This window comes from Balaenoptera borealis, assembly GCF_965194805.1.
Source record: "Balaenoptera borealis genome assembly, chromosome: 12".
NCBI lineage: Eukaryota > Metazoa > Chordata > Mammalia > Artiodactyla > Balaenopteridae > Balaenoptera > Balaenoptera borealis.
In genome coordinates this window covers 11,645,776-11,651,018 of record NC_138869.1, presented here as the reverse complement: position 1 = coordinate 11,651,018, position 5,243 = coordinate 11,645,776, and positions in this window count along the sequence as shown.

Here is a 5,243-nt window from a genome sequence, read left to right as displayed (position 1 = left end):
AGTGATCCTGAGTCTATGCAACTTGATTATCATTGTCCCTGTTGGCCTTGCTTCTAATTCTGCTTTGCCTCTAGACCCCTGCTGCTGCTGCTGCTGCAGTAGCCACTGCAGAGGGTCCTGCTTCACTGTGGTCCCTCTCTGCTCACTAGTTGCACTTCCTGCTTCCTTCTGGAGCTTCCACTTCATGCTAGAGATCTGGTGGCTGTTCGCGTTTATCTAACAACATTCTCCCCTTGTCAGTGCTCTGTTAATTCTTCTGATTACACAAAGGAAGAACGATTCTCAGGGTCAAGCCCATTAATACCTTGCTTCGTCTTTGACTATTTAAAAAAGGCTCACAAACATCCCTTTCTAACAAGGGAAGAGGGAACAGAAGTTTCCCCAGTTCCGAACATTTGCTGGATGTTTCCTGTACCAACTCAGTTCCTTTTCTGCTGTCTGTGCTTTCAAAGAACTTCCGTGTTTCAGAATGAGTGACCACTAGGTGGCAGGGGTGTTTTGCTCCCCAGCTCATTACCTTCTTCCTCCTTGCAATCTCAATTACAGCCAAAATACAGTTCCTTTTAAAATGAATGAGTTGCTTTTAAATAAACGTACTTATCCATAGGAAGTTCAAGGTGAACGATAAATTTCAACTACATTCTCTTGAAAATTCACTGTGATGCCACTAATTCTATTGGAGAGTTCTCACAGGAGTTTTATAGCCTTTGGCTTGCAAGGGCATGGGAAAAGTAAACAAATCTCAGCTTGTTCAGGGCACGGCCAAAGCTGATTGTTTTCCTCTCTAGTTGTTATCATCACCTGACAGGCCAAAGGTCCGCTGGGTTAAGAGTTCATGGACTCCTAGTCTATCATATCATTTCATTAATAGGATTGTAGACACATCACTTGTTTCCCAGTGAGGTCCCAAAAGGTTTTCTTGGGGAAGATGGAATTTTAGTAGTTTCTTGAGTGAGAAGCAGGTGTAGGGGCATCCGTTCAATTACATCCCCACAGGAATCCAACCTGCCAAGCGGAATCCTAACAAAATAGGTTGGGAGCTATAAAGAAAAAAAGTAGAGAGGGGCTTCCCTGGTGGCACAGTGGTTAAGAATCCACCTGCTAATGCAGGGGACATGGGTTCGAGCCCTGGTCTGGGAAGATCCCACATGCCATGGAGCAATGAAGCCCGTGCGCCGCAACTACTGAGCCTGCGCTCTAGAGCCCACGAGCCACAACTACTGAGCCCGAGTGCCACAACTACTGAAGCCCACGCGCCTAGAGCCCGTGCTCTGCAACAAGAGAAGCCACCCAATGAGAAGCCCGCGCACCACAACAAAGAGCAGCCCCTGCTCGCCGCAACTAGAGAAAAGCCTGCGCACAGCAACAAAGACCCAAGGCAGCCAAAAATAAAAATAAATAAAACAAATTAATTTTTTTTAAAAAAAGGAAGAAAAGTAGAGAAAGGTACAAAGTGGGCAGCGGAAAGGCCAGGAGTGCTGATAAAACCCTCACCTAACAGTATGGGGAATCAAAAGATACTGTCTACAGCTGATAAAACAAAAAAATGTTTCATATATCGCTTAAATCTACCCCAGTAAATTTAACATAGAGGAACAAACTATATTGGGTTGTAACTTTAATGGGAGGGGAAGGGAGGGGGAAATAGGCTAAATCTCAAGTACCAAAACAGACTTCACAGATAATGCCAAAATTGAAAAAGCAAGACATAGCACTACAAGCATGCTATTTAGCGACATGGAGGAAATCACCATGTGAACTAAAGGCAGCCGTGGTTAACAGCTTGCTTCCGTACAAGAGCAGAGGAAGGGACTGGGCTGGGGAGTGGCTGTACTCTTTAACTTTCTAACCACGATATTGTTTTACCCTTAAGAATAGGCAAGGATAGACAGCTATTAGGGTAAAGTAGATATCTGTGTTCATGGGAGCAACTACCACTCAGTTCCTAATTTGTGTCACTATATCTGATAGGAATTATTAAATTTAATCATTTGCTTATTTACTTAGGGGTCACTTTAGTTTACTATAATACAACTACCGGTTAGAAAGGAATTAGAGGCTTCAATTTCTACAGGTATGTGTTACTTATTCAAAACTGGCATTTTCAAGCAAGGATGCACTTTAGTCAATATTTTCACAGCAGATCATCAGGGTTTGCCTGATGTAAGCTAAAATACTATTTTGGTTCTGGTTTATTACTCTTTGCAATAAACCAGAACCAGAACTCTAAAGAGCAAATATGTCCATTTTTACTTCTTCTGTAACCTTTTGGCCTGAGCTCTTGAGCATTCATCCGCCAGCAGAACATGGGCAGTTCAAACCAGCAAAATCTGCTAGGTCTGACCCTTAAACTTCCTGTTCTTTACCTTGTTTTCAAACCCACATCCAATCAGCAGTGACAGGTCATCCCTCAAAATACACCAGAATCTTACAATTCTCACCACACCCACCCCTAATATACTAGTTTGAGTCATCATTCTCTCTCACTTGGACCACTGAAATGGCCTGGGGACTGCTTCCATTCCTACGCTCTACTGTCCTCCGTACAGCAGCCAGAGTGATTCTTTTAAAATCTAAGTCACGGTGACAATTTGTAAACATTGGCCTATATGATATACCCATCCCATCTCATCTTCTCCCTCTCTCCCCCTCATTCTCTCCTCCCAGTCTACGCTGGCCTCCTGGCTGGATATTCCTAAACCCTGTTGAACATGTTCCTGCCCTCAGCCTGGAATGCTCTTCGCCCAGATACCCAAATGGCTTGCTTTCTCATTTCCTTCAGGCTCTGCTTTGTCACCTTATCAAAGAGGCCTTCCTGAGCACCTGATATAAAATAGGTTTTCCCCTCCATCTCTCTAGCACTCTTCATTAGTTTTTCTCCGTAATACTTATCATCACAGGGATGATATGTGTATTTTTCTGTATTGTCTGTCGTTTCCATTAGAATATAAGCTCTAGAAAAAATTTTCAGTGCTGTATCTTTAGTGCCTGAGAGTGTCTAACATGTAATAGATGTTCAAGAAGTTCTGTTGTGGACTTCCCTGATGGCGCAGTGGTTAAGAATCTGCCTGCCAATGCAGGGGACACGGGTTCAAGCACTGGTTTGGGAAGATCCCACATACCGCGGAGCAACTAAGCCCGTGCGCCACAACTACTGAGCCTGCGTTCTAGAGCCCGCAAGCCACAACTACTGAGCCTATGCGCCACAACTACTGAAGCCCGCGCGCCTAGAGCCTGTGCTCCGCAACAAGAGAAGCCACCGCAATGAGAAGCCCACGCAACGCAACGAAGAGCAGCCCCCCGCTCGCCGCAACCAGAGAAAGCCCACATGCAGCAACAAAGACCCAACGCAGCCATAAATAAATAAATAAATAAATTTATAAAAAAAAAGAAGTTCTGTTGCTTCAACGACAGACCTAACATGATACTACAGGTAGTTACTATCTCAGGGTAATGTTTCCCCACGTGTGTGACCTGTTTATGAGAGACAATATAAATAGTATAAAGGTATGCATTAAATAACACTAAATCAAGTGGAAAGAATCTTTTCAATATTTTAATCCCTCTCATTATGTCAAGAAGGTCTCATTTAATGCAATTTTGTCTCTAATACTTGATAATTTATCCTTTTAAAAAGAGAATGGGCCTCACATTTAGAACCTTTTGTAGGGAACACTATCTGGCCAGCATTTAATAACTTTGTTTCCACTGTATTTTTTTTTAATGGCACCATCTATTTTAATTATGTAACACATTAATCTCATTTAAAGTTTGCAAGAACTCTTATGAGAGAAGTAGCATTTTGCCTATGAGGAAACTTAGGATGAGTTTCCCATGAGACCAAAGTTTCCTTTAAGACAAACTTCACCAATTTAAATATTTTAAACTGTACAATTCAGTGTTTCTTAGTAATAGTCACAATGTTGTACAACCATCACTAATTCCAAAACATTCTCAAGACCCCAAAAAGAAACCCCATACCCTTTAGCTATCACTCCCCAATCTCCTCATTCCTCCCAGCCCTAAACAACCACTGATCTTTCTGTCTGTATATATTCGCCTATTCTAGACATTTCATACAAATGCAATAGGCGGTCTTTGGGGACTGTTGTTGGTTTTTTTTCACTTTGCATGTTTTCAAGGTTCATCCATGCTGTAGCATGTTTCAGTACTTCATTCCTTTTTTTAATGACTGAATAATACTGCATTGTGCGGATATACCACTTTTGTTTACCTATTCATCAGCTGAGGGATATTCTGGTTGTTTCCACTTTTTGGCCCTTATAAATAATGCTGCTAAACACATTCATGTAAAAGTTTTTGTTTGAACATCTGTTTTCAGTTCTCTTGGGTATATAGCTACCAGTAGAAATGCTGGATCATATGGTAATTCTGTTTAACTTTATGAGGAAAGGACAAACTGTTTCCCACAGTGGCTGTACCATTTTGCATTCCCACCAGCAAAGCCCAAGTGTCCCAGTGCTCCACACCCTTACTGAAACTTGGCACTGTCCACTTTTTAAAACTTTTAGCCACTCAAGTATGTATTTCACTGCGGTTTTAATTTGCATTTCCCTAATGACTAGTAACCCTGATCATCCTTCCATGTGATTGCTGACCATATGCGTGTCTTCTCTGGAGAAATATTCAAAATATTCCAAATGGCCTTTGCCCATTTTTAACTGAGTTATCTTTCTGTTGCTGAATTGTAAAATCTCCTTCTAAAATAACTTGTTGAAACTATAAATTTAAAGAAATGTGTTAAGTAAACAACAGTACAATTGGACAAAAATAATCAAGACAATGTACAACTCAGGGACTAGTTTGAGCAATACTGGCTCAGACGCTAAGGGCAAGCATTCTGGCGTCACAGCAGCCAGGTTCAAATCCCAGTTCTGCCTCTAAAGTGCTGTGGGGGACGTTTTGGGCAAGATACTTAACCTCTGTGAGACTCAGTTTCCCCGGCCTTAAGAGGGGTGGCCCCTGCCACTTGAGAGTTATTGGAACAAATTAAATGACGCGTGTGAAGCGCTTACTCAGTGCCAGCGCCGCTAAGCGCTCTCTAAAGTTAGCTACAATGACGACAGGCGACGACGCCCGCCGCCTCCCCGGTTCAGCTTGCTGAGGAGCCGGTCCCCAACCGCAGGAGCCAACCACCACGTAATGCGCGCCACGGCGCACAGACCTCTACACGCATGCTCTTTCCTCAGCGACCTCGCAACGGCGCCCGCCCCTAACGCGGA